This window comes from Polyodon spathula, chromosome 1, assembly GCF_017654505.1.
Source record: "Polyodon spathula isolate WHYD16114869_AA chromosome 1, ASM1765450v1, whole genome shotgun sequence".
In the NCBI taxonomy this organism is placed as follows: domain Eukaryota; kingdom Metazoa; phylum Chordata; class Actinopteri; order Acipenseriformes; family Polyodontidae; genus Polyodon; species Polyodon spathula.
The window spans coordinates 18,558,021-18,570,399 of NC_054534.1; the positions used below are offsets into that span (position 1 = coordinate 18,558,021).

Below are 12,379 nucleotides of genomic sequence, written 5' to 3' on the forward strand. Positions count from 1 at the left end.
GTTAGATTTTGAAATTTTGGTCTGTTTTTTCAATAAGTACATGAAAAATTACAAAGCGGTATGTAATTCAATATGTTCACGTAACATTACTCAGCAGGTTTCATTCAACCTTATGAAGCAAAATCTGTTAATTCTATAGGGCAATGCAAAACTTTTGGCCATAGCTGTATACCAGAAGGAAAACGGTTCCATGTTCAATAAATAAATGTACTGTACTGTAATGTAGGAAGCATTCATATTTTAAACATTGTACCTTTTTACATGGCAGAGTAATTATATTTAAATGACCAACTCTTTTCAAGTCTCATTAACTTCAGTGGCTATACTGCAACCATTATTGTGAAACACAAAGTGCTCCAAGGCAAGTTATTTGAACAGTTTGTATTTAACCTCCAGACACCTTGCCTCCCACAGCAACCAATTTCAGTATTCAATTCAATAAGCCTACAAGCATGTTTTTTTTTTCTCTTTTGTTCTATACAATGACACTGCAATAAAAAAGGACTTTCTTTTCAATTCCAGTTCCCATGATCCATCAGATTCATCTATACAATTACAGAACTTCCACGACACAAAGCAAGGAAACAAGATAGCCTCTTCCGCACCTGGGCAGCACTTAGAAAGGTCAGAACTGACGTATCTAGGGGGCTCTCTTCAACTTCAAACATGTCAATAATTTGCCAACTGAACTTCAGGATAAAGCTGACTTTTTACAAGTGATGGATCCAGATATTTTAGTTTTCTTTACCATTTTGATTGAACATCTTTTTACAACCTCTCCCTATAGTAGTTTAATACATTTAACCTCTGTATGCACTGTGCCGTGCAGTCCAACTGCAACCTTGACGACATCTCTTTATGAGCCCCTTCAAATCATATCCCGCTGTATTGATGACTAAAATTACTTTAAAATCAATAGTCACCGTATTTACCCTTTTCCCTCTCCTACCATGCCATGGAATAAACTGCAACTTCACATCAACAAGTGTGAGTATGGAAGAGGAAAGTGAAAAAACATTCCAGTTTCTTGTGGGCTCCACTGGCATTTGGCAGCACTGATGCTTTAAGTCTTTTCTACAGGAAAGGTATGGTGAATGGTCCAGATAAACTGTGTGCCTGCCATTTTTACGTATAAAAAATTTGAAATACTCACTAAATCTAAATTTAGTGTGTAAAAATACACAAAGCAGTTTTGCTGCACAGCTCGTCTGCCTCTACTAAAACTTCCACTGATAACTACATCTCCCAGAAAACAATGTATTCAGTTGCTAGGAAACTATATACAAGAAAAACCAACCCAACAAGCGTTATCCAGTCTTTGGCTAGACCTGATATCTTTGCAGCCAATCACAATAAGAAGAAGAAAATTTGCCAGGAAGCTGCACAGGTTGAAGCTTAAACACCCCAGTCTACAAATCTAGCTGGAACCATCGTCAGAGGCAAGTGCTAAAAAAAAGTGGCTACAATATTAAAAAAAACTGTTTGATAACTTATCCTACCCCATTGGCCCCACTTAATGCCTACCCCATTACCTTTACTTTGAGATTACTTGTAAATTGGTACTTTTGTGGCAATTGTGATGTAATCATCTTTATACTTATATTATATATATATATATATATATATATATATATATATATATATATATATATATATATATATATATACACACACACACACACACACACACACACACATTTTATTGTAATGAACACTTCTGCACAGTATACATATTTACTTCTGGAATATATATTCATTGTTTTATGAATAAATGATTAAGAAAACTGAAAAAAATTAATTTCGGCTGCATTACAGTAATGAGATTTCAAGACATTAAAAACATAAAAAATATTAACAAGAGAAAAAAAATCCTCTTTATTGCAAGCAAAGTATTGCCTTTCTGTACAATGGTACATACATTGTGATTTAACAACCTTCTGAACTTCAGATTTGAATCTAGTCTTCCAGAGTTGAAAGTCTAGACCCACTGTCCCACCCTGACAGTAGGACCAATTCTTAAGATCATTCAAGACACCACATCTTACAGTACCCTTGTGTTGTAAAGTTATGTGACCAATAACACAGTAACACCACATTGTTCTAATGTTTTACCACCGAGGCACCATTGATGTCTAATTTCTTTGTATTGTTTTCAAACAGTTGATGCAGCAATGTCATTTCACACAATACCGTATTGAACTGCCCCTGTCATTTCATTAATCAAATACACTCAAACAGCCTTTAGTTTCCAGCTAAGTTATTAGCTAATCACCAGATCATTATCATACATTTAGAAAAACTACAGTATGACAAATTCAGAAAGCTGTGCCTCAAGGTAATGAAGAGCAGTACCTATAGGACATGCAAAGTCAAAGTAATTTACTGCTATAGTTGTAGAGAACAGCACTGAACAACAAATATTGAAACAGCAAAATGATACAGCCTGATCATTTCACTTTCGAACAAAAGTTTACACACCCTAGACTTTATATGTGAGCCCACACCCACGCCAGACACACATACAGTACTGCGTGCCTTGCATGACCTGAACTGCAGACCACTGACCTCTGACCCTCAGTAATACATCTTACAATAGAAACGTATGATCCTTTTGGGTAAACTACTGTACTGTGCATTCCTGTGATAACTGGATAATGGGGAACTACAGTACAGCTTCTGAATGTCCACTGTAGATCCGATACTGTATCTGTACAATAGCTGTGGTTTAGACATATCATGGTTTAGACATATCACAACCACTTGAGGGAGTGATGCAGACATGGGACCAAAGCCACACACAGTTGCTGCACGTATTCAAGCAATGTGACATTGTGTTCCTAACCCTCCTCCCTCCCCTTTCCCCAGTTGTGAAATCACTGGCGTACGTGACAGAGAGCTCAAACACAAGACAGCGGCTGGCATTGTCATATTAATGACTAACTTCACTGCGCTGGAACACAAACTACATGGTTGAGTTTATGGTACAGAATAAAGTACAGTACATTTTCCAAGAGATCATCCTCATGGCTCACTTTAAAACCCTGTCCAAAAAAACAAACACAAAGGTTAAATATACAGTACCTTTTAGAAGTGAAATTTTAGTTCAGGCTAGACTGTACTGTACTTGCAGAAAAACACACACACACAAATGATAGTATTACTGTACAAGAGAAACATTTTTAAGAATCAAAAAGTAGGGGTCATGTTTAGCTCAAAGCTGTTCAGCCAAAATTTGGCTTACTGTAAATATACTGTGCTTTAACATTTACCTTAATTAACCTCCTTTTGGCCAACTACATCAATCCATTACAACATACAGTACCAGTTCTGTATTTAAGACCAAATGATTAATTCTGCCCATAACAGTGTTTTTTGCATTAAGAAACATGGAAGTTTCGAGAAATGTTTCAAAGGCAGTATGAATTCCTGTCCGATGAGGACAGGTTTCATTCTATCACTCAGAACAATTTGTTCTGAACAGTACACTGCCTGCTAGACGTTAGTCACACATGCATTTCAGAACTAAATGTCAGACACCCAAGCCATGGCAATGTTTATAAAAAATATAATGTTTTAACTCCAGTTTGTGTCGTGCTTCAAGTTGTTTCTGCCAAATTAAACGCTTCCCTTTGGTCTTTCAACTACAGTACACTGGATTAAGAATGCATTGTTCAAGGCATCCATACTCATACAATATATGGCAGCAGTTTATTTGTAGTACTTCTAGTTTGAATTTGACATGATTGTGTTATATAATGTATCCATTTGTTTTCCCAAACTAGAAATTAGGAAAACACTGTAAGCAAACATCCAGTATTCCACGAATTTGCTATTAAAATGATTTAAAAGTACTCCATACACTATTATTGATTATTACCACAAACCTTGGTCTTGCTGTTATTCGTCTCATATCAATGTGTGACAAATGGAGGGCTCTGAACCTTTTTTTTGCAAAATGAGTGACAAAACAATTATTCAGAAAAAAAAAATGCTTTCAAAAGATAAACTGATCTCTGTAGGAAATTAAATAAAAGGTAATTGGATGGCTGGTTTGCAGTAAGACTATGAGCCCTTGCCAAAGACAAGAGAAGGCATGCGGTAATGTTTTGATTCAATTTGGCCATTTAAAGCAGATCTGCTTGACAGACCAGATGCTTGCGAGAAGATTTTGCTTTGGAACAAGTTGTTGTACAGTATTTGCACATGGAGTTCAGTGTATATTATATGGATGCGCTCCTGGGGAGTCTAAAAAAGTTCACAGAGTACTGTCTGCCACGCTTGAGGAGGGCCGAATAACATACAAACCACTGCTGGAGCCCAGTGAGTGTGAAATAACCGCAGCACTTCATGAATGTTCATGGTGTAATCTAATATAACAAACACCATGCATGGAGGTTATAATATGTATAACCCTAAATTAAAAATTTAATTCAGAGAATTGTCCTTACTGCACTAGAACAAGCTCCATCTGCTTAGCAACAGTGCAATACACCCAGTCATTCTGTCATTAATTTGAATGAATGCAAGACAGATTCCAAAAGAAGATCTGCAGCACACTGTAGAATATGAAACAAGTTACTCCCTGCTACTATAAACCTCTCAACACATGTATAAATTAGTACACAGTAAATGGCTCCCGCATGCCTGTTCATGATTGACAACCATGTAATCCACCTACTTCTTAGAGCATCTCTGGAGCACTGCCCTGACCTGGTTTACTAGATGATCCATTTCCTCAAAATGTTTACTCTCAATGCAGTAAAACAAAACTGTACCAATATATCATTGCTTTCTTTCCTCCGTTTGACTGCCGTCATCAGCTCTTGTGTTTTCCAAACAGCTTCCGCACCATCTGCCCAGCATTCACAAGAGCTGTACTGGTCACAGTGTTCCAGTCTGGACACAGCCCATTTCCTTATCCTTGAGCTAAACAGGAAATATATTGCAAGTAAAAAAAAAAAAAAAAAAAAAAAAAACACACCACACAATGTTAATCTTGTAAGTATTACAAGAAACAGTACTTGTATGCTGTCTTAAATGTGGACAGCATTTTCAAACACAGGGTACAGTATCCATGATATTTTTTAGCATGGTGTGAAATGCCATCCTGCCTAACATATGCTAGGCATTAAATCGTTTAAAGACAGGGCACGGTTTGCTTTAAAAACTGGAATCACTATCTTTTGTGAATTAGTGAACAGATTCTTGAAGTTCTGCAAGACAGCTGCAGCAGACAAACAGTATAGTGTACTGTAAGCACAGTAGACCAGATATCCTTTTTGTGCCCTTTTAATACAGTATATAAAATACAGTACTTAAATATAAAGTATTTTAAATGTGCAAAAGCAGCATCATTTCAATGTAAATGACCACTAACTGAGCACACAGAATACCCTCTGCTTGCAGAGAAGGCTGATCCTTTCAAAGCACTCTTGGAGACAAAAAGTAGTGCAAAAGTCTTTATTTCACCTACAGTGCAGATGCCGTTCTAATTTCTTTACAGTTAAAGCAAGATTTATTTTCACACCAAACACACAAGACTTCAGGGAGAACATCAATCCCCCAACGTTCCCCCAAAAAACAACAATTAATGAACTGGCTCAGTTGGAATCTCAAAGTCTGAGGTACTGTGGGTGCACTGCTGCTGCAATATGAAAAAAAAAAAAAAAAAAAACAACATATCACCCACCCACACAGTACCTATCCGACGGAGCCTTTCCCTGTCTCCTGCAATTTTAATTAGGCCCCTGTAGTGTTTTTACATGGAGACTGAATAACTGAAGATTCTGATACTTAAATCATATCTTTTACAGAGAACATTAGTTATTATTAACCTTAATTTCTTTGTCGTGTTTTGTATTTGGACGACTGCAGAACTACTGTAGAACAAGGCTTGGGATCTGCAACAAGTACTGTACATGAGTTGTACTATAGCTTTTTAATAGAGGTAATTGTACGCAAATATGACGGTTAAAATCTCTTCAACGGGGACAGTTCTGAATTAGTTCTAATATGCTTTGCATCTTTTTGTGCAGTATATTGTGTGATCATTATTGTTATTGAAATAACCCATGACAGGACATGCATTCCCTTTTTTCTAGTTTCAGTCACTCAATGTTCACATATAGTTCCGAACTACAGTCACAAATAACTACGGTTCTTCGTTTTTAATGGCTAGGCTAAAGCTGCCTGAACTTATGTATTATATTATATTAAGACTGGAGTGTCACAGTGGTGACAACGTGAGATAATTCTGCTGCTCGCGGCTACCTGCTCAGGTTTGTATCTCCTACTGGAGGAGTTAAAGCTCTCTGTTTACAGTCATGATGAATCATGTGGAACTTGATACATAAAAACTAGGTGACATTAGCCAAAAACCAAAAAAAAAGGATTTTGCCAGGAGATACATAAGTTATTAAGGATTTTTTAGGATGTATCACTGTTTTAAGTTTAACAGTGTAAAATTAGTAGGCTGTCTAAAATCACACGTAGAGCCATAACGAAAATAGTAATGAATGTTCTTTTAATTTCAGCTTCCATTGCTCGGAAGGCTTTGTTCTAAACGCAGTTTCCCGCCGGTTTCTTTAAAACAAAACACAGTATGATCCTACAATCCCCCTGTGACACACGGCAAGAATTTCCAAGATTGGCCCCGTTACAGCAGCCTTGAGGTGAATAAGTGGAACCTGTTTATGCCCGAAGCCCCTAGATTATTTATTCATATAACAATGTGAAAAAGCTTTGACGTGTCTTTACCAGGTCTAGAGAACAAATAAGGACACAAACTGGTATGCAATATTTCATGAAAGGTGCAATTTAATATTCAGGATATCTTTATAGTCAATGCTACAGCACATGCATTGAGAAGGCATTAAAAAAATATTAGGGTAGATATAAAGAGCTGATAAAATGAGATAATGTAGCTTAAAATATAACTGAACTGTACTGTAGCTGACTATATTTCAGTACTGTATTGCCGTTCCATTTATTGTCACTCATATAATCCCATTGTGTTCCACTTATTTCATGGCAAGAAGAAAGAAAAAAAATAAAAAACAGTTGGCACTTACAGTACTTGGGTTAAACAGTTTAACAGCATACAGGTTTTGTTTGTCCATAGTCCTGCCTTTTTTCAAAGGTACTGTACATGCAACAGAAATTACATAGGCTCCATCTAGTAAACACCAAAGATAACATTCTTTATATTCCCCATATTGTGCAGTTACAGTATACTGTATGAATTTAAAAGAAAAAAAAAAGTAAATTTGCCTACTTTTTTTAATGGTGGATGCTATAAGCCATTTACATATTAAAAACATGCAGCTGCCACATGATGTCTTAGTGCCCCAGCCTCCCCCACACACAGAGAGCATATGAAGGTATTTAATTTAAAAGGCATAAACACACAAACACAATGCACCTAAAGGGAAGATTTCCAATTTATCTTCTGTGCCTCTTACACACAAACATCAATCAATTGTGCAATTCAATTTTTCCAAGACGCCCCCTTGTTCAATCGGCTGCTATGATGCTTCCTCTACAAATCTAATGTAATCAATGTAATACAGCCAAATTAGTCTTGTACTGCAAACCCACACATAAGGTACCTGCTGCCAAGGTAAAACTAACTGTAATGTAGAGATTACAATCACCTCAAAGCTTTTTACTGTATCAACTTTAAATATATAGTTTACTCAGTTAAATTAATTCAGACCACATATAGTTCATACCATAATTATATATTATATATATATATATATATATATATATATATATATATATATATATATATATATATATATAATATTATACAAACAAGGTAATCATTGACACACAAGTATTTTTGCTTGTAAATAACATTATGCACCTGTCAACACTGAGAAGCAGACTAAAGGAGTGCCATGCAGTAAACACACATAATTATTCCACAAGCTGCTTACCTGCTCACACTCTGCGTCTGAAACAAAGTAAAAGAACAGAGAAGAGACTGCTGATCCCCAGCTAGGAGTGACTCATTGGCGAAGAGATGCTTAGAATTAGCCTAGCATGCACACTGACATCATCACTTAAGACTGGGGTGCAGAGGATACTATGGTAACCGTTCCACGCACTAACAGTCAAGAGCCCGTAATTGTTTTAACAACTTCCTGGGGCTTCAGCTATTGGACTTATAGCTTATATTTATATTTATATTATTATTATTGTATGTGATGAAGACACATTTGTAATGAACCTACAGTGCGGCTCATTTTGTTTACATTTATGACAATGTCTCCCTGAAATAGTATAATAATAATAATAATAATAATAATAATAATAATAATAATAATAATAATAATAATAATATTGTATGTTTTGCTATTGATTCTGCTCTGCATCTCAATGCACTTATCAACAATGAAGTGTTTCACCCCTACTTTAAATATATTTTTACATTTTAACTAGATCTAAAATACAGTGCTAATAATTTATTTAAAACAATGATACTCAACATACAGTACTGCATGTTCTAAAAAATGCAAAACAAGCCTTTTTTATAAATAGACCCATCATGCAGCATCTATTGTAGCCTTTGGGATTGGTTTAATCATTAATCCAGTAGGATCTGTCTGTTAAGACAAAGGTAATAAATGTGTGCTTCAGGAACTCAAATACTGCCGTCACAGGCTGGCAACCAAATCACTTCTTACCATGATCCTCAATACAAGGATCACAATCAATACATCAATACACGACAAGGCAGGCTGTACAGCAGTGACACGCACGCATTTGTTTTAACATCAACTCAAAATGCTTCTGGTTATTTGTTTGATTTTTTTTTTTTTTTTTTGCTGAATTAATTTGCAGAAACTGGCATAGAATTTCGAGAGCAATAATATCATCTAGCTACTGTAGTTCTTGAACAATACAAATGTTTCGTAATTTGAATAATGTACATTTAAGAAGAATATATTCCAAAGGTCATCTGAGAACATTAACAGAAACAGATTGTCAAGGCTGCATTGAAACCTGTACATGTCAGTTTTCAGCCTCTGGATACAAAACATTTGACAGAGTTCCAAATACTTTGTAAAAGCATTAAAAGATGTTTAGAGGGTTTACATACATAATTAAAAAAAAAAAAAAAAAAAAAAAGAAAACTGTACCTGTCATTCACTTCCATTAATATACTGTAGCTCTTTCTCAAATCCATTTTAATGCATTTGCAAACATGGAATTACTTGTACAGTACTGTATGTCTTTGTGCCTTGGAACTGTATGATCCACTGCTAGTGTGCCAGTCCAAGCAATTCATTTCCAACTTCATATCCACATAAAACTGACAATATGTAGACTTTAATGCAGCCTATAAGATCAGTTATTGTTCAGTTTCTGCCACTGATCCAAAAAGATCTAAACCAATTTTTGGAAAGGTAATAAAATGACCTTTTCAGTGTATTCTTCTTGAATGTGCATTACTTCAATTATGAAACCGTTTTATTGTGCAAGCAGTTCACTAGTTAGATGATAGTATTGCTCTAAATATTATATGCCAGTTTCTACAAATTAATTTTGCAAATAAATAAATACCCCTAAGCATTCTGAATCGGTGTCAAAGTTACTGCTGTGCAACACGTCTTGCTTTCTGGAAGTTTGTCATACGTTTGCCATTTCTATTACTACTGTATACTTAGGTTACTTCACTTTTTTCATTAACTTGAAGTTCTATCCACCCTTTAAATAACTTTACTATCACTACCCATCCAGCTGCTGTACAGCACTGTACTTCCAATGGCTGGCATGCTTTTACCCCAAAGACATCAAGCGAAATGACCCAGGTACAGTACTGCATGCAATTTGAGAGATGCGTTTAAACAAGTGTAGTACAGTAAAACCTGTCTAATCCATTATTATTATTATTATTATTATTTATTATTATTATTATTATTATTATTATTATTATTATATCAGATATCATTTGTTATAATAAAATTAATTCATTCTTGTTGTTACTTGTTCTTTAAAACCCTACCTAGTGGATGGAAGCAACAGGTCAGATTTATTGAATAGTTTATTCTAGAACCCATTTAGGCTTACTCAACTCCCACATTCTTTTTTAAAAATATAATAAAAGAAATATGCAAACATTCACATATCCCAATGAATGCTCATCTTGGGCTACCTGGGGTACTGTACTGCAGTGCAAGATTATGTTCATCTAATAATGTTCTAATGTACATTTAGCATTGAATTGTCACATTTTGTTGCTCAGCCAATAGGTGAACAAGATCAAAACTAAGGGCAAGACTACACAGAGGCATAAATACAGAGAAAAGAAAACATTTGTACTGGTACCCAACATATTAGTAGTGCATCCCTTGTGCCTTGATTAAAGTACATCTATTAAAGTAAGTATAGTCTTTGGTGGCTTTGATGATGAATATGTTTCTTTAGCATTCTATCAAAATATGCCTTTAATATTATAATTAAGCTATTGAAACTGTAAGAGATTAGTTCCTCAGATATATTTGAAGATATATATATCATCAGGCCTGGGGTCAACCAATTGTGCAAACATTCAAACATAATTAAAATGACTAATTTAAAACCATCTAACCACCGCAAGAAACTTACAGTATTTAGCAGTACAGTTACAGTATATCCAGCTGTAAGAAATGCACTGTAACAAACAGTGTACTGTAAGTTAGCATATCTTTAACATGCATTTTAGTAATATACAGAGCCAGGAAATAAGCAACAGAGAGGTGGAGTTTGGGGGAGCTGAGCGAATGGTCTCGCTCAGCATAAGTCAGGAAATAAAAAGGTTGCAACAAACAAAAACACAGGACACGGCACTTTTGCCAAAATAAATAGACAAACAAAACGGACTACACAGACAAAAGACGGTGAGCTTCTATTTTTCTTACAATTATCACTATTACCTCTGTCTCCAATCCCGTTCTCCACTCACCGAACACACAACCCAGAGTGAGTGAAAACATGCTGCTTTTATGCAGCTGTACTGAGACTTGATTGCTAATCAATCATTCAATTGGAGTCGCGGTACAACTGCACGTGAATTAATAAAGTGCAATTCCCCGTGCTCACATACTATTACTTTTTACTTGCACGTGAAGTGCTGTGCAATCCTCGTGCCTAAATACAAATATACATTTTAAAACACTCGTGTTATACAGACCAGTTTATATCCCGTGTACAAATGACTATGCACCAACACTAACAACACACAACATATAATACACACAGGGGCGGGCACTTTGCCACAAGGCCATATACTGTATCTACAAGCATCACTTTGCTTCTGTAAAGCTTTGCTTGCAATTTCTGGTATTCTTTTCTCGGGAATACCATCTTCAAAAAATTGCTGCCTATAGAAATGCAATATGAAGCAATAAGTGTCAACTACTGTAGCCCCTGCACTGCTGTAGTTACAATACCTTCCAAGCAAACCAGTGATGTGGGACCTCCAACACACAGGCTTACATGGGTAAACAACTCTTAATAGAAGGATCTGTGCCTGAAAACACACAAGCGCATTCCTCCCACACACTATTAGACGTGATATGCTGAGAATGAGTCATTTTTGTGTTCATCAACTTCAGTGTCTGAAGAGATGGCAGAATAAAGAAAACCAGCTCTTCTAACTCACTCCCATATATTTGTAATTACTACCTGAACATGGAAACATTTTAATATATTAAAAAGACATTATAAGGAAATAGCTCATGCTACATTGAGCTTGCTGCTCGTTCCCTTGCACTTCGTGCTGAAAGCTGGCTTGCCGCTTTTCACGGAATCAGTTAGCTCCTAAATCGTAGCCTTTTTTCTATTTCTTATACTCTCCAGCCCCCGCACGCTACGCATGTCAGGCTGTTTCTCTTTCTGTCTGTCGGTTGTCGTCTGTGAGTTGACTGCTGGTAAGCAGTATTATTAAAAGAGTGTGTGTGTGTTTTTCACCCCCTTTTTTACTTGGGAGAGCGCTGTTACTCCATCGGGGCTAGGCCTGCTTTGTCCCTGTTGTCGAGTTAGTCCATCAGCCGCCTGCGGGCTGCCGGGCGGGCTGCCGGGCGGGCCTTGTTGTTTTGATTGTGCTGCGCGTCCCTGAGCATGCGCAAAGGACTAGCTGCAGCGCGGCTGCTTACAGCCGAACCGGGGCTGCGTACTGCGTACTCCTCACTGGGGCCTGCCCTTCTGTTGAGTTGAGATATACTTCAGGCTGCGTTGGCCTACCACCACGTGTGTTGGGCCTTACAATCGAACAGATAGTGTGCTCTCCCCCATCTGTACTGCTGTATTATTATTACTGTATTATTGTATTGTGTTTTTCTGTATTGCTGAAGTCAATCGCCCAACGCGGCTTCGGCCCTGTCCCCCTGTT

General features: G+C 36.5%; 1 protein-coding gene across 4 annotated transcripts in view; it reads right to left on the reverse strand.

Annotated features, from left to right (window-relative positions):
- Window positions 1-12,379, reverse strand: part of LOC121315078 (peptidyl-glycine alpha-amidating monooxygenase B-like) — an 83,950-nt gene that overhangs the window by 69,208 nt on the left and 2,363 nt on the right. The window contains exon 2 of one of the 4 annotated variants that reach the window (XM_041248988.1): window positions 4,776-4,926. The exons of the other annotated variants lie outside the window; for them this stretch is intronic. The gene's annotated coding sequence lies outside the window, so the exon portion shown is untranslated. The remainder of the gene's footprint in view (window positions 1-4,775; window positions 4,927-12,379) is intronic. 4 annotated transcript variants of the gene reach the window in all.